The sequence below is a fragment of the Parus major genome, chromosome 20 (assembly GCF_001522545.3).
Source record: "Parus major isolate Abel chromosome 20, Parus_major1.1, whole genome shotgun sequence".
NCBI lineage: Eukaryota > Metazoa > Chordata > Aves > Passeriformes > Paridae > Parus > Parus major.
This window is the reverse complement of record NC_031788.1, coordinates 2,426,100-2,444,027: the sequence shown is the minus strand read 5'-3', so window position 1 is coordinate 2,444,027 and position 17,928 is coordinate 2,426,100. Positions and strand designations below refer to the sequence as shown.

Here is a 17,928-nt window from a genome sequence, read left to right as displayed (position 1 = left end):
TGTCCCCAAGAGAGCAGGGTTTCACTTAACGCTGCCTCGCCTGTCGCATGGAGCGCGAGTCCCAAATGATTTTACTGCTGCTTCACAGAGCTTTGTCTGGCGTTGCCCACGGTGGATTTTGGCTTGTAGAGGTTATCACTGGTTTGACAGGTTTGTGTGGTTTGACTGCAGGAGCTGAGCTTTCATGTCAATCAGCCCTCCAGTCCCCGAACTGACCCATAAATGCAGGAACCAGCAGCAACATTTAGCGGGAGGCAGCGCTCTCCCACGGTTATGGGACGGGATGGGGGAGCCAGGTGGCTTCTTGTTTTCTCCAGATCTGTTTTTTTTTAAGGTTTGGACAAAAAACAAGATTTGTTTGACGTGTATGTGTGATGTTTATAGTATAGCTGGGGAGCTGAACAGTCATTTGAGGACTTGGGCACATGCAGCAGATTTAAGTCAATGCTGGCTAGTTTTTAAATCTGAGCAGGAGATGGTCATAATCTGTTGCCTGTTGGGTTTTTTCCCATTCTAAGAGCTGGCTTATCCCTACTTGTTCTGGGCTGGATCTTAAGCTTGCCTTTATCTAATGACTATTTCCATATCTGATTGCTTGTTAGGAGCTAGGTATGAAATGTGTTTCGACAGACACTCCGGAGCAGTCCCTGGAGGCAGCGTCACTGCAGGTCTCTGGGAGTCTGTTCAACTTTTATTTTTATGATGGAGACTGCCTTAATTCATGCAGCGTTCAGGGAATGGCTGGAAAAACCTTTGTTTAGAGTGGGAGCAGGAGCCAGGAAGAAATGGTGAGCGGTGATCCCACAGTTAAAGTGCAGCACGGAGAGGCTTGGGTTCAGTTCCTGGGTCTGCAAGCAATTTTCTGAAGCAGGACCTTGACCTTAGCACGGCTTTGTGTGTCAGCAGCTCGCGTCCGACAGGACAATAGCGATTTCAGAGGTTTCAAAGCATTTTAAAGTGTAACTATCATGCCTTTTATTGAGCCGGGCAGTGGCATTTTTGTAAGCTAAGCTTAAGGTTTTAGAATAAGGCGTATTGAATTTCCTCGGCGTGCTCCCGGCCGAGGGATTCCCATCTCTGCTGGCTGCAGCAGGACTTGGGGTATTGAAGGAGAACATTCACAGGTGGCCAGAAGACCGTGTAGAAGAACCACCACTTGCAGATCTTCAAAGCCAAGAGCCAGTTTTCCTTCCTCGCCTCGTCCCTGGCAGCGAGATGCCGCAACCTGCCGGCGGGATGCCGCCTAACCATCCCTTCCACCAAAAAAAAAAAACAAAAAACCCAAAAAACGCTGGAAAGTGCTGCTAAGCGTCCCGGAGGGGTGGCTGAGGAAGGCTGCAGCTCGGACCTGTTGCAGGCTGCGGGGGGAGCGGGCATTGTGCGAACAGATGTGCCGGCCCCATCCGTGCGCTGCCCGCGGCGCCAGGTGCAGCCATTGTTCCCATTGAGCCCGCGCCCGCATTGTTCCGCCAGCAAATTAGCATTAAAAACCCATCCCAAACCCCCACGTCCCTCAACTGCAGGTGACTGTTATTGGCCCCAGCTGCCACCCTTGTGCTTGATTACTTCCATATGGGGCTGTGGCAAGATGTAGGAGCCACTTATTGATTTTTTTTTTAATATTTTTCCCCCCCTTTTTTTTTTATTCCCACCCCACACAGACCCTTCAGCTTCAACAAAACCCTGAAATCTATTAAGCCCCCGATAGGCTCCAGTTGCTGTTACAACTGGGATGAACATTTTACAAGCAAAGCTAATTACACCCTCTCTGCTTTCTTCCTTTCTTCAGCCCCCACCCCATAAATGTAAAATAACCAGAGGGCAATTGGTAGTAAATTAAATCTTTGCAGTGTCCTGAGAGGAGGTTTCCTTGCTAGCAGGAAGAAGTCTGCTGGCTTCAGATGTTTTGTTATTTGGGTTTGGGATTGTTTTCTGGCTTTTTTGTTTGTTTTTTTTTAACTAGAAAATGGGCATGCTGCTGTGACACACCTATTAAAGGGACACACAGATCCCAGCCTGGGTCTGGATAGAAAAGGAAAACATAATTAAGCAAGTAGGATGTTAATTTGTGACCGTAGTCAGCTGTTGAGAGGAGCCAAGGAGAAACTCCATGCCAACTGAGGTTACACATTTCTAGGAACAATGTGATTTTCTCCTGGTACAATTTATCTACGGGGCAGCAGGTTCCATGAAAGTCCAAAACTCCCAAAATATCCCCTGGGGTGGTGCTGCCATGGAGCATCCTGGGTTTTCCTGGAGACAAGATGGGCTGCAGTTGGTAAGGGGAGGGAGGGAGGGAGCATCCCTTGCTGCCCTACCTGGGAAATGCACGGAGCATCTCCGGTGGGGAGCACAGGTGGGTCACGTCCTGTGACGTGGGATCGGCCCACGCAGCCCTGACCTACTTTGTGCCAGGCAGGAACAGAGGAGCCTGGCAGCTCGTGCCCACGCTGGAGGCATCAGGCAGAGCTTCCCTCTGTGCCCCTGCCCCAGCAGCCTGGGTGCCAAAGCCCTGTCCCAGGGCTGAGGTGGGTCAGTCACACCTCTCTTGGGTTTCCCTTGCCCAGTTGGGAGCCCTAAAGGTTGTGCTGGTGAGGTTTGTGCTGGGGGCTCCTGGCAGGGCAGCTCGTGAGGGGATGGTGGTCCTTGGAGCACCACAGAGATGTTCCTGCAGCTGCCTGGGCCTCGTGGGGCTGCTGAGGGTGAGAGCTTACCAGAGCTTCATAAACCTCAGCTGTTACAGCTTGGGAGGCTGTTCCTCAGGAAATCATCCCCTTTTGTGTCTTTGTGTTCTCGGTGGTGCCCCAGCAGCCACTTGCACAAGATCTCTCTTGTTCCTGCTGGAGAATCACTGAGCAGTTTGTGCAGACACCTGCACAGCGTGGCAGTGGTGCTGCAGTGTCCCATCGTGGTGCAGATGCAGGAGAGCAAACCTCTAGCTGGAAATGATCCTAGAGATGTCCCTCTCTGCTCAAAGAGACATGGAAGATATAAAATGTCACTGTGCATTATAAATATTCAGCAGAATCTCATGGCTAGTCTGGAATTAGACACTGCACTTGAGACTTTGCTCAGATACAAAAGTCTTTAGGGACAGCTGGAGTTTGGTTGGTTGATCTCAAGATTACAGATGTAAACTTATTTAGGGATGGGGAGTGGACTTGCCTTTGTGTCTTGGCATTGGTGCTCCACCATTTGTCACATTGACCTTCACCAAGAGTTCCATCCTCCCTTTGACAGGTGGGACCTGCCAGTGTAGATTGAGGATTTAAAATAAAAATTGTGGTTGCTATCTGAGAAGATGTGTTCAGGTGAACTTCTTGGTTTATTTACTGCACATCCCTCCTTCCTGATCCAGACCTCTCCTGGCTTGGCTGCCTGGCATGGACCACCCAGATCTTCCTGGGAAGCATTGGTGCAGGTGCAGGGGTGGGGAAGGTGGTGAACTTCTGAAAAAATTCCAGCTCTTAGAGGTGCTGTGCAGCCTGGGGAGAGCCACCAGGTACTCCCTGGTACCAGGTACAGCAGTCACAAGGTGGATGAAGGAGGCAAAGCAACCTCATGGAATATCTCGAGCGATTTTCCTCAGACTCGTTTTAAACCCTTCAAAGTCAAATCTCAAACTTAGGGGGTTTCTTCTCCCTAATTAAATTAACAGGCCATATGGTGTTTACTGTGAGCGCCTGCAATATGGAAGGAGCTACCTCCTGGATCACTTTCTTTTTTCAAAAGCTGCTGCTTTACCTGATGTCACTGTTCTGAAATGTTCTTTTCAGCAGCGGCGCAAGGGGTTATTTCTGCCACCTCGGTGCTGTTGGTGTCACCTTCTGATCCCAGGGTTGAGCTGTACCATAACCTGTTTCTGCAGCTTTCTTTGTTTTTTCTTGGTTTTTTTTGTTAGGCCATTTTGCTGCTTAGTGGGGAGTGTGTTTAAGTCAGGGTTTTTTCATGCTTTTTCACATGCAGGTGATGATTCTTGTTCTTGGAGCTGAGGAGAATAGAAAACAACTCAGGGTGGGTTTTTTGGGGGGGTCCTGATGTTTTCTTTTAACATCTGCCACCATTTTTTTTCATTGAAGGTAACATGACTGTCTCAGGAATATGTAAAATTGCAAGTTTTGTATAGTTTTGTTGTTTATTAATGGGCTGGTTTTAAAGATTTTTTTTTTTTACTTTGCATGTGCTGCTTTTATCTTTGCATGAAATGTGGAGGAGGAAGTGAAGACCTTGAGGAAGAAAAATCATTGGGTTTTTATAAGATCCTTGCACTTAGCTGAACAGGAAATAGGGTAAGAGTCTCTAAACTTGTAGGAGAAGTCAAGGAATTGAAAGTCTTGGATTTTGCTGTCTGTTTTGAGCTGTCCTCACTCATTTAGTAGGGTTTTTTAGTAATCATAATTTGTGTGCGAGTGCACTTGATGTGAGCTCATCCTGCATCTCTCCAGTGGTATAATTTAACCTTCCTCTGAGATTTTTAACTTGTTGGTGCATTTTTTCCATAGGGCCTGGGTGACCCTTCATCTCCAGCCAGTCTCAGCTTGTTGTGGGGTGTCTGAGCTCCCAGGAACAGATCCATTTGTGGTCGCTGAAAACACCCTGCCACATTAGCATATTCCTGCAACGTATGCTCCAAGGGTGTTTCTTTGCAGAGAAGCCTCTCTAAAGATAGCATCGTGAAGTTCTGTGTTGTCAACCAGGGACACTTGATCTAAAAAACAACATTTGATACACAGACAAGGTTTGCAAGTGCCATCTGGATTCTGGGAGATGAGCTAGGTTGTCTCTGTTTTGCATACACTCACCAGGAAAAAAAAAAAGTGTGTGCAGGCGGATGAATTCTTTAGGATCACCTGAGCAGAACTGTTTAGTCCACAAGAGTGTCCTCAGTGACATGGGACACCTGTGTAATGCCATACCACTGGGTATCATGTCCCTCTGGACCTTCTTAGGGTGCTGGAAATAATTCTGTAGTTCAGTGAAGTATTATTGAAACCCAGGTGGAATCAGTTGAAATTTTCTCACACCTATAATATTTTAATCTCCTTTCCAGCATACTGCAAGGCAGAACTTGTAAATGATGCAAAGCCCTGCAGAAATGGACATCTTTTTAGGGAGGTGGGGATGCAGGGAACACAGATGTCTTTGTCTGGCTGCAGTTCTGCCTGGTGGAGAGGCTGTCCTCAAACCCACGCCAGCGCTGAGAGGAACCCGAACACCATGAAAACCTAAAGTAGCCCTAAAGGGTTGAACAGCAAACTCCCTGTCCACATCTTCCCAGGGACATGTAGCTTACAGAATGTATTTTCCTTCAGGGCCTATTTCTTGACTTTCTAGTTATCCTCTCATATGCAAATCTAATTTGCCTAATGGGCTGCTGAGTGTAATTGAAAGGCAGCCTGCACTTACACGATAGTGAAAAGTCTCACCTGTGCCCAGGCACAGATGGGGCTCTGCCTCACTGCTGCATCATTAAAGGAAATTTATAGGCACTGTGTCACAGGCTTTGCTGTGGCCAGGGGAGGAAAAGGGCAGTTTAAAACAAACTTGGGGGTTTGCTGGGTTGTTTTGTGCTCTGGTCTCACAATTTTGACAATTGACCTTTTTGTGGTTTTGTTTTCCCCTGTGCTCCAGCTGATGGGGAGCAGGTTAATGCAGGTTACTGGCAACTGCTTGAGGACAGCCCTAAGAATGGTGAATTGGAAAGGCTTGTCTGTGCTGTGATGCTGTGTGATGGGTTGAAAGCAAGTGCAGCAGCAGCTGAGCCAGCCTTCACTCTCCAGTCCCTGCATCACTGAATCTCCTGAGGTTATCCATGGAAATTCTCCACCTCTGCTGCCCACGAGAGGGAGGGGAAGGAGGCACAGCAGAAACAGTCACTGCTGTCCATCCATCTCTGCTGGGTGCAGACCAAGAAGTTGTGGATCCTCCATCCCTGGCAGTGTTCATGTTCCAGTTGGACAGGGCTTGGAGTAACTTGGTCTGGTGGAAGGCATTCAGGGGTTTGGAACAGATCCATCTTTAAGGTCCCATCCAGCTCAAGCCATTCCATGATTCTAAATAGTGAACTTTGATGTTTCTCCTGTCCATCCTGATCTCTCTGTGCCTGGACTCTGCAGGCAGTGCTGGCTCGTGGGGTCCAGGTGTGTAGGGACACCTCTTACCCCTACACCCCTCCAAAACACACCCCTAAATGTGTCCTCCTGTGCTTCCAGCTCCGGGGGATGGTGGAAATTCCCCACAGGCTGGTCTGGCTTGGGGCACAGAGGAAGAGCCATTTGTGTAGCAGTGTGAGGAGTGTTTTTAAGAGGCAGAATTGTCATCTTGGCAGGGCTCCTGTGTGTGCCATTGATGGCAGGGACTATTAGCTGGGCAGCACTGAATGCACTTAGCGCCCAAGTGAATGAAGTGAGCTCTCCACAGAGCTGGGGACTCATTAGTGGGGCTTGGCTACCTCAGCAATATCAGCAGGCCAGTGAGAGGGGTGTTGGCATGGGCAGCACTGCCAGCACCGTGCCAGGGCTGCCTGGGAAAGCCACCCTGGCTCTGGGGCAAGGGACACTCCTGGTCACACAGTCTCAGGGTGGGTCTGGTTGGAAGGGACCACAGCAGGGCCTCTGCTCCCACATCCCTGCTCCAGCTGGGTCATCCCAGAGCATGTGGCACAGGGTTGTGTCCAGACACTTCTGGAATACCTCCAGTGAGGGAGGTATTTGCCCTCCCTGAGTTATCCCACACAGTGAAGAGGTGTTTCATGTTCAGGTGGAACTTCCTGGGCATCAGCTCCTGCCTGTTCCTCTTGTCCCACAGAGCAGAGTCTGCTCCCTGCTCTGACCCTTCCCTGAAGGCGCTGGCAGAGGGATGGAGTCCCCTCTGGCACTTGCAGGAGGTTGTAAATAATGAGGATGAAAGAGATTTCCCAAATCTTTCCCAAGTTCCTCCTTGATTTCTTGGACAACTTGCCCAGTTTTGGATGAAGTCTGGTGGAGCTTTAGCCCTGGAGCTGGCTGGCAGTGGCGAGCTCCTGCTCTTCAGCCTCCATCTGGAGAAGGGAGACTGTGTTGGACTCTGCTTTATATTTGGAAATGGTATGACTTCAGGGACCCAAGGGGGATGTTTTTCTGTATCCTTCCTTGATTGCTTCATTTTGTGGTAGAACTTGGTTAGTGGTTTGTTTTGCACTGGATTTGGTTTCTGTTTTGTTTCTGCTAAAATGACCATTGTTTTCATCTGAACTGGCCCCTCTGACTATGACTATTCTGGACTGCTTCCTTCTCCAGATGGTCAGGATTTCTACCTGGTCTGTGCTTAACAAACAGGTTTATTGTTAGTTTTGTTGTTTATTTTCTAGTTTAGTATAGGGTTTTGTAATAGCTTTGGGTGTCCTTGGTATTATTTGTGCCTCTCTGCGGTCACGTTGGTTGTTATGGATTAAATGTGGTTTTCTGCCTTGAGATCTCACTTCTTTCAGAAGTGACCTTGCTTTTTTTAATTGCTGTTATTTACAGTTATTGGTAGTGGTGTTTGAGCTGCTGGCACTGCTGCTTTGTGTCTCCCTGGTATGCAGAGACTTTTTTATCCCAGTTTGTGTTTTACTCATTTGGAGTACTCTTTGCTCACTGGATACCCCTACCCTTAAACCCCAGACCTGCTGCTCCTGCTCTCATTAGCCCAGGTCCCTGTGTGCTCAGTGATATTTGTGATGCTCTAAGAAATCCAGATTTGCTCAGAACTGGTTCTTTCCTGAGGTCAGTGCTGATTTTAAGGTTGATTTATAGTGTTTGGGACCCAACCATCAAGCAGTAGGGTTTGGAACATGGAGGGATGTCTTCTTAAATGGTTTTCAAGCTTGAATTTAAACTCCTCCTGTGTGTCTTTAGTAATCAGCTTTAAAGCTCCCAAATCTTCAGTCACTGGGTGATTTTAAGGTGGGTTTGAACTCATCCTTTTCTTTTGAAAGATTTAATGATTTTTTCAGGCTGTTCCCCTTTTTCCTTGCGTTGCTTGAACTTCCGAGGTGCTCCAGGCTGTGTCTGCCCTGCTGTGCAGATCCCTGGGGTGTGTCAGTGTGGGATGGGGACCTGTCCAAGTCATGGACAATGCCTGTGTTTGTTGGACCCGGTGAGGCAGGATCACTGTGGTCCAATCCAGTCTCAGGGATGCCTGGGGTAAGGACACATCTGCACAGACAAGGCTGTCTCTCCCCAAGGAGCTACTGTGGCTGAAGGATTTCTGAGTTCTCTGATGACAAAAAACTGGAGTAAACCTTGCTGCCCTCCTAACTATTTGTGGGAGCTTTTGTACAGACCATGCACATTTCTGTAGGAGCTTGTCCTGCATGTGGCCAAACTCATTCCCAGCAGCTAAATGGGAGCAGAGGCACAGGGGTGGGCAGGACGTGAAGTGCCAGGAGCTGTGGGATTGGGATCTGAGCTCACCTGGCCCTGTGATAAGGGGTATCACACCACCCTCAGCTGCTTGGGTTTAAAAATCAGCCAGGCAGTGCAGTGGCCTCTGCTCGATGGGCTGCTTTTCTCAGAGCCAAAATGATTGTCCTCGGAGAGGCAGGGATTCATCCCACAGTGAGCACAGCAGGGACTGCTGGTGGGAAGCCTTCAGCAAAGGGGCTCACTGTCCTGACCCAGAAACAGCATCCATCTCAGCACCTCCTAAATTTCTTATGGGATTGGCTAGAAAACGTCCTCCTTTTCCCCAACTCTTCCTACTGAAACTGAGAGCTGGGATATAAAACACAAGGCAGTGGAGAAGGAGGCTCGCTGACCTGGTGACCGTCACTTTTGGGGTGAACCAGACAGTGCAGAAGCTGCAGGATTCCCCTGGGAAGGGGGTTCTCCTGGGGAAGCCATGGGAATGCCAGACCTGCAGTGCTCACCTGGATTTCCTGGAGCAGCTCAGCAGGGAGAAGGGCAGGGTGCAGAGTGGGAGCTGTGGCCTCGCTGCCTGTGCTGTGCCAGCAGCTGTTGGCTCCTGCTGGGATCTGCACTGTGCACATTGCCCTTTCCTCAGCTCTTCTGGTAAAGGGTAAAGACAGGCACTGAGGAGGCTCAGAGTCCTAAATGGAGTTTGTGGAGTGGTGGTGGGATGAATTTGTGGCTTAAATCTCTTATGATGGATGTTTAAACCACAAACGCTGCTCAGACACCTCTGGTTGCAGCATCTGTGTGAGAGGTTCTTGTACAGGAGAAGCTGCAGAGCAGCCAGAAGCCCCTGGGAATGCTCCCCCTGGATGAGAGAACCCTGTAACCCTCCCTGAGGCTTCTCCAGACTCCTTCCTGAGAAGCCCAGCAGTGGTGGTGGATCTGTGCTGGATCCTCCATGGGGAGCTGTGGGTTCCCTGTGCAGTTCCTTGGGTCACTCCTAGGAGCCTGCTCCGGCAGCTCTGCTTTTCCCAAGCCTGTTTAAATTGGTGGATGCATTCTTATTGACTGTTTGGAGCTGCAGAGAGCCCCTTGGAGCTAATTAGTAATTAGAGGATGCCAATTAACCACGGTTCCCCAGGCTCTGCTGCTTTGCTGGTACTGCTGGGTTGGAGAAGGAGGGAACAAAATGGAGCCCAGTGTGAATGTGTTTCATCTGGAGAGCAGGAGAAGGGTGGAGCTGCTTGTTAAATAGCCAGCAATCCATGTTTTAAAAGGATTTATGAGGGCTAGATAAAATCATGTCCTAAAGGCTGTCTCGAAGACTCTGTTAAGGTGGAAAATGCTTTCTGAACTTAGAGTTTGTTTCACTGTGTTTCCCCTCTTTTGGACCTCCCAAAATTTTACAGGTACAACAGTTCCAGCTTTATTTACTCCATGGTGTTTAGCCTAAGCAGAATGAAAAACAGATTTGCACTCTCAAAATTACAGTGTTGAGTTGTTCTGTATAACCTGTGGGTTATACGCCTGCCCACCTTCGGAAATGTGGTCCCTAAACTGTGGCAGAATTTAAGGAATGCTCCTAAGGGGAACAGGCTTTTGCCAGGGGAGACTTGGTCACTCAGCCATGAGTTTCCCACTTGTTGGATCACTTCTTACTCTCTGGTGTAAAACTGGTGTTCACTGGACCCCAGAGGGGCGAATCCATAGCCTTGATGCTCTGGGCACAGGGAGCAATTTCAGACCTTTGGGGAGTGTAACCCCTTAAAGCCAACTCTTAAAATAATTTTTTCTATCTAGAAAGGAGCTGAGATGGTAAAAGTGCTGCTTTTATTTAATTCTTTTTAATACAAGTATAATTAACTCAATTCTTACTTCCACTCTACACAGCATTTACGAGTAAAACCCAAACTCTTTTGCCCCAACACCTCATTTCCCCACGGGCAGAAGCGCCGCAAAATAATCATTAAATAAAAAAGCCCAATCTTTGCTAGCAGGCTGTTGCTCCAAGCCTTTCTCCATGGTATCCCTTCTGTACGTGTTGTGTCTGGGCTCCACCAGCCCCAGGAGCCGTTAATCTTCCTGGTGTTTTCTTCCCTGCGGCAAATGAGACACAGATGTTCCCATCTGGAAACTTTGCTCCCGCCACCGTTGTTCTGCTCCAAGTCAGAGGCTTTGGAGAGCAGTGCAGCAGCCTTAGACTTTTAAGAACTAATTTTTTTGCCATGATTGTGATAATTGCCTGTTTGATATCTGTAACTGCTTTCATTTTTCATTCTTGAGCGCTTTAGCCCAAGGAGTAAATAATGTGGAGGAGGAAATATTTCTTAATATTGTTACAGGAGTGGGTGATTTAAAAAAAAAAAAACTAGTCTTGATTCTGTAATGTTAAATGGAAGAAGGAATTAATGAAAAATTACCAAAATACTTAGCAGTAACTAAGGAAATGAATTAGTGAACAACTCTGGCTTTGCTGAACAAGTGTCCTGTCCCAGGTTATAACCCAGCCGAAGGGGTGGTTTGGGGAGGCCACGTCACTCCCCTCAGTCCCTTTTAGGATAGCTTCCTATCCTAAAACTGCATTGCAGGCCTTGGGTTCCAGGAATGTATTCTCCTGGGCTATATTCCAGGAGTGCATGCTTCCCTCCAGGGTGGCTGTCTGTGATGAGCTGGTGAGGATGAGGATGGTTCCATGCCCCGGGGCACCACGGGCTCCCTGGCACAGCTCACAGCATCCCTTTGAGACAGTGATGAGCAAAAGCTGCTGCCAGGGACATCAAGGGATGAACTTAGGGTCTCCAACATTTATTTGTAGGGATGCTAGCGGTGTGGGAAGGTGTGGTGTGGTGGCTAGAGCAGCAACAGCTCCTGGGTGGAAATGGCTGTCAGGGTAACTATTCCCTGCCTCCTTCATGGGAAGGAGAGCAGGAGAGCGGGGTTGGTTTGTGTTCCTGTAGAAGTGACATGACCAGAATTTGGGGGCTTGATGTACAACAGCTCTGGGCCGTGTTGGATGTGATGGTTTGTGGGGTGAATCCCACACCCAGGGTTTGGTCCTGGCCTGAGTGTGGCCCCAGAGGAAAGCAGAGCTCAGGAGGCAGGAATGCCATGCAGGCAGGTTTGTGCTCTGACATGGCAGAGCTGGAGCTGCAGCCGCCTTGTCTGGCTGGGAACTGCTCCGAAATCCAACCTGTGCTACCGCCGAGTTCGGAGAGCCAGGCACATTAATAGGATTTTATAAAAATCACTGAAGGGCAGGATGGATAAAGATCTGCAGTCTGCCTTCAGGAATAAATTATTAATCTTATTTCCCTTATTAACTGCTTTCTGGACTGCTTGTGAACGATAACATACTTTGCTCTTTCAAGTTCTTCTATCTGAGTTTCACATTGAATTGAGATTTAAAGTGAAACAGCTGTGTGTGGGAGAGGACTAGATGGCAATGGAGATACACGCGTTTATTTTTGATTTATAAAATGCCTATCCCAGGCTCAGCAGCTCCCTCCTGTGTGATGCAAGGCTCTCCTGAGAGGGGCCGAGTCCTCTCCACTCCCACAGCATCTTACAGCTCAGGAGCTGGGATGTGCCATAAAACACAGCTAAACAGGGTAAAAATAGGCTGATCACATGGGGTGGAGGAAATATCTGTACAGTGGCATGAGTTACCCACTGCCACTGATGCTGTAGTAGCATCTTGGCCAGCTCCATGGCATGGAGGGAGGAGGATGGAGAGGGACCTCGTGTGACCAGCCCTTGCTGGTGACCTGGTTATGCCACACACTCATGTCCCCCAGTGCTGGCTGTAAATCACCTTTTGTTGACTCAAGCAAAGAAAGACCTCTAGAAACCACCCCACAAGCAAACAAATGTCAATATTTGTAGAGAGAAGTCGTCTTGGCTACAGACCTCCCAGTGTCTCACTCTCCTCCAAACTGGGACAGACCCAACCATCCCTTTTTTTCTGAAAGCTGCTGTATTGGCTGCCTTGTTCCTGATGCTTATCTTCAGTCTTCCCCCTCCATCGCTTTTTGATGCAGCAATGCTGCAAAAAGATAAAATATTACTTTTCCCTTGATGAAGTGATTTGAGTTTGAGCTTGGGGGAAGCTGTCTGGAAGCAGGTGAGGGAGGGAATAGCAGTGGAGAAGCGGTAAATGGCATCTTCTGGAAGCCTGAGTAATGTTGCTGTTGCTTTGCATGTCGATCACCTCTCATCTGCATGCCTTGGAGAACTGCAAAGGTGCTCTACAGATGGCTTAGAGCCATCAAGGGGAGGGAAAGGCAACCTTGGAGCAGAGGAAAGATGTTAATAAAATTTAAATGTAATTCTTCCCATTTCTCAGTTCCTAAATGTGAAAAATATTAGCTTGGTGGAGACTGAAAACAGATGGTGAGCAGTTGGAGCAGATAAGCATGTTATTCAAAATAAACATTCGCCAAAGCTGGGGAGGTGGCGAACCATATTTCATTTCACCCTATTTACATTATCAGGTCAGGTTACACTGATGCTGCCTCTCGTCTGCATCCAGACGATCAACAGGGACCCTGTGACGAGCCAACTGCAGCACGTCCTCCTCGCTGGGGACGTCAGGGCTGCCGTGCCTGGGCTTGGGCATTTCCCTGGCCTGGCCTCCAGCGTGGGGCGTGGAGCTGCTTGTGGACTTACAGAGCAGTTTGGGTCAGAGGAGGCTGTTAAAGGTCTGTCCCTCCTTCGTTTCCCTCTTTGCAATGGTCTCTCTATCTGCTTAGCCAAGTTTGGGGTTGCTTTATCGAAAACCAGGGACTCTGATCCGTGTAAACGTGGGGAAAACTTCCGAGGACTGTTTGTAGGAAGGGGTTGTTTTGGTGGCTGTAGGCGATGTGATGAGTGCTCACCCAGGTGTCAGGGCTAGTGGAAGGAGAGGTGTGGCTGATCTCCCTTGCTTTGAGGGATGTTTTGGGATGGGCTGGATCACCTTTAGGGTGTCTGTCCACTGGCTCTGGAATAAACTCAGACTTGGCTCGTGTGTGACCAAAGAATTTCTCCTGCTGGACCTGACCTTGGCTGTTGTTACTGGGACAGTTCTCCAGTCCCTTGCTCTCAAGAGGCAGGTATGAATTTGGGGCTTTTAACTTTTTGGGGTGAGGAGAAGCTTTTTAGGTTATGAATATGTTCTGCCTGTTTCAGATGAAAGTTGAAGACATCTGCTTTGATTAAACCTCTTCTTTCTGTCTGAAATCATTACATGCTTTCCCTCCTGAGACCAGACCACTGGGAAAAAACCCTTGTACACAGCTTTTTACTCAAAAATACTTTTGTTAATTTACAGGTTTGCAATGTAACCACTTAGTGGTAAAAGCCTTGACAAGGTCTGATTTTGAGCCTGTTCTCTTGTCCTGCAAGCTGCCAAAGGGAAAAGCAAAGCCTTACCTGGGCATAGCTGCCAGTGTTGCACGGCTGTTTCATGTTTCATGTGGTTTTCTCTTATTTTTCCCAAGATTTTTTATGGTTTGACTTCTACAGAAAGCTGGAGAGCTTGAGTCTGGCACATGGGTTGGTGAGACACAGTTCTGACTCTTTGCAGCTTATTTACAAATGAGAGCTCCCAAATCCTTTGGCAGGCAGGTCCATCCTTCCTCCTTAACTCTTGTGCCATGGAATCAAGGGTAATCATACCCATGCAGCAGGAATGGCTTGAAGATACCACTCAGGGAGGTGGCTGGATTAAATTGTGCCCATGCAGACACTGCAGTGGAAATTCATGTAAAGCAGCTCCATTTTCTGCTCTGTAGCAGTGGCTCTCCCTCTCTTCCCTTGGACTCAGCAAATCCATGGCTCTGCCAGGAAATCTAGATCAAGGCTTTTTCTTGAGCAGAGTGGGGCACCTCCTGATACTGCCTTGAATTATATTTTGAACTTTGGGAAGAGGATAAAGAGGAGACCATTTGTGTCTGTGTGCTTCACTTTCACTCTTCTCCAGTTCCTTATCTAGCTTTTTTTGGGAAAGGTAACATCTAGTTCTCCTCATGCACAGTTTTAACTTCTTTTTCATCATTTAGTTTATTCTCTAATTGCCAAAGGAATTTAAGGATTAATTTAAATTCCAATGTACTCGGGATACTCCCTAACTTGTTGCTGTTTCTTTTCTTCTGCCTTTTCCCAAGCCCACAGGCATAAAGAGATTAATAAAGCAGCTTCTTTATACAGTTTACAGTGCAAGTAAATGCTGAGGTTACTCATCACAGCAACACTCTCTTTGTACTAAACACCATAGGTGGAAGACTTCTTTAAAGAAAAGAAATATGATGAGACCTGTCTGGAGTTGGTGTTGAAACTGCCCCTCTGCAATGTGCTGTGGTGTTGGAGAGCTGCGAGGGCAGGAGTGGGACCTCTCTGAGGATCACTTGAGACCCCAGATTTTCTCTTGGTGTCTTGTCCCATTGTCTCACTTTGCTCTTTCTCCTCTCCAGAAAGGAAAACCATCAGCTGCACTTAATGCTGACATATGTTCCTTTTTAATTTGTTACGCCAGGATGGGAACTGGAGCAGCGAAGGAAATCTGCTGCACACCGACAGCCAGAGCGGAGGCAGATGAAGCCGGGGCCTTGCAGCGCACGGGGAGGGAGGGAGGGCTCCAGGTGTAGTCACAGCTCTGGGGCTTTCTGGTCTCTTGCACACCTGGGCTCCTTAAATGGGACACAGGAATATCTAGGGCAGGAGCACAGGTCTGTGGCTGCAGCTGCCCAGGCTGAGATCTGGAACTCAGCACTGTCAAATGTGCTCTGCACAACCCGCTGCTGATGGGAGGAGGGAGCTCCTGCATGGAGCCAAGACTAAAACAAGGTCTCTTCAGGTTTTCTTTTCTCTGAGTCATCTTCCCATGGGAAATTCCAGTGTGTCTGAGACTGGGAAGGCAGCTCTCCCACCCAGGTGTTCACATTGTTTTCCCAGGTCACCCTGGGCAGGTCCTGGTGCAGAGCTGAGCACGTGTCACTGCAAAGTTTGGACATTTGGCAGCCAAAGTGTTGTGCCATAAACACATCTGGCCTGCTCCTGCAGGCACTGCTTGAGAAGTAACAACAGCATTTGTGTTTCTAATCCAGGTAAGGTTTGGAAGGAAAAGAGTGCAATGTTTCCAGTTTGGGCAGGTACCTGGTGCTTGGAGCATTCAGTCACTGACATCATTCTTGTTAGAGTGTCATCCAAAATCTATGATGGCATTTGACTCTTTAGGTGAGTGACACAGCTGAGTGACTTGCACACGTTTTGAGGAGCATCTCTGCATCCTCCCTGTGTATCTGAGGCAGTGCTGAAAAGCTGCTCTGAGCCAGTAAATATTTCTGAGTGGTGGAAGTGAAAGAATGAGACCAGGAAGGCAGCCTTTCCCCAGGGAGCAGCTCACTGGCTCAGTTTTAGCCCCAGGTCAACTCAAGGCTGACTCAAGCCCTTGGTTTGCTCAGCTGATTCTCATTAAATGGACATGTTTAGGCTAAAAATGAAGAGCCTCAGAAAGATGGTTTTTATCTGCATTTATAGATGCCCCAGGTCATTAGCAGGAAGCTTTTAAATTTAACAATCCTGTTTGCTTCTTGTCTGTTGGAGTGGGCTTGGAAAGGAAGGTGTTGGCTTCTTGTGGGCTTCAGTTTTGGTGTCTCACACAGTAGCTGGTTTTATTTTGGGGTTATAAATCCTATGCAAAATTTATCTCCTTCCCTGTAAATTAACCAAATTAGTTCTGCTTTCTTAATGTGCCCTAGGAACATTTTAGGAAGGAATAGGAGAAAACTGAAGGATTTCATGCTCTCCAGAGCATGGCAATATCAGGTTGGCCATGTACACCTGGGAAGGGGGGTTTCATGGGAACAGGGAGAAGGAGAGGAGGCAGGTGGGTGACAGTGGGTCCTTGGATGGCCACCAGGCAGCTGGCACCCAGTGCTGGAGAGGCACAGGTAGTGCTGTTTTGATAGAAAAAATTGGGTCATTTAGCAATGTGTCCCTTCCTTGCCTGGGTGAGGGAACTCAGACTTTTTGTGGTAGAAATAAACCTCACTTTGTGTACAAAATCTCACTGTTTTGATGCATTTATTTAGAGAGGAGAGAAAAGGGGTTTTCCCTGTTCTTGCTGATAAACTCACCTGCTGGAATAGGTACCTACATGTATAACTGATGTCATGTTCCTATATCAATGCATGGTTATTAATCTGAATATCATATTTGTGCATGGGAGTGACAGGGACAGTCTGCACATCAGGGTTCAATTGTATGGAAGCTAGATCACATGTACAGTAGTTTGCAATATGGGATTAATGTAGTTATTATATGTTGAAATTAATAGTAGTTTCCATGGCTTCAGTATCTCCCCACTTCATGAAAGCAAAACCTAGAATATTTTTCCTTTTCTTGAAAGCAGGCTTAGATAAATGAAGACACAAATGTTCTGGGACGTGGTTTTGTAGCGATTCCAACCCAAGTTATTCCACCTGTACTGACAGGGCAGGAAAACATGGATTTTCAGTGTGTATCATCCCTGCTTCCCCTTCCTGCAAACAGCAGAAAGAAATGCTGGGAATAACGAAGTTCATTTGTTACCTCGCTGGCATTCCCCATGACTTGCCATAAGGAAAATAAATGAGGCAGCTCGGTGGCAGAGCAGGTGCTGGGGCTGACAGAGCAGATCCCAGGCAGCAACACGAGGACTCAGGTGCCAGTTTGTGTTTTCTCTGCTCTGGAAAGCAGCATTTTTGTTGTTGAGAGTCGAGAAGTACCAGGTTTGGGTTGTATTTCAGTGCAGAGTTTTGCCACCTATTAAGCGCTCTATGGGAATGCATCATTTAATTGCTTTGCCCAGGCTCAAAAGCTGAGATTCTTGCAGCTGACAGACACTGGTAAGAACTGTGGATAACAAATGAGATGATAATGGTCCCAAGCCCAGCTTGGATCACTGGAGGGGTGGAAGCTGAGTTCCCTCACAGCCTGAGCTGGGGTGCAGCTGGACGTGCTGGGGACCCAGCCATGTTCCTGGGTGGGACAAGCTGCTCACATCTCGTTAGTGAGTTAATTGAGTGAGGGGAGGGGCAGCTTGAAGAGCAGGGACAGCATCTCAGAAGTGTGATTTCTTTGGGGTCATGGACACTGGAGATGCTGGCAGTGCAATACAGAGCACCCCTGGAACAGGACTGGCTCCCACAGGAGCTGCACTTTGGAGATCATTAGGCTTTGTCTTCCGAGTTGTCTGCATTTTAAAAACCAAAAATACCCCAAAACACACTCTCAAAAAAAACAAAAAACAAACCATCCCTCAATTATATTAGGATGTTTCTTCCTTTTTTGTCTTGTGAAGCTGATCCCAGCCACTGGAGCTGGGAGTGTGGTCACACTGTTCCCCTGAGCTGGGACATCCCTCAAGGATGGGAAAGGAAGCTGCAGATTGAGCCTGTGATAGATTACACACCAGACACTGCACTAGGAGTGGGGCTGAGTAGCTGATATCAGCTCATCTCTACAGCTCCAGGCCCATTCCAGTCACTTCTGGCACAGCCCAAGCCCAGATTATTTGTGTGGCTCCCAGAGGTTG

General features: G+C 48.0%; 2 protein-coding genes across 7 annotated transcripts in view; both read left to right on the top strand.

Annotated features, from left to right (window-relative positions):
- The window catches only part of LOC107213168 (perilipin-3-like), a 663,366-nt gene that overhangs the window by 479,542 nt on the left and 165,896 nt on the right, over nt 1-17,928 (top strand). The window lies entirely within an intron of this gene.
- The window catches only part of CBFA2T2 (CBFA2/RUNX1 partner transcriptional co-repressor 2), a 57,219-nt gene that overhangs the window by 23,660 nt on the left and 15,631 nt on the right, over nt 1-17,928 (top strand). The window lies entirely within an intron of this gene.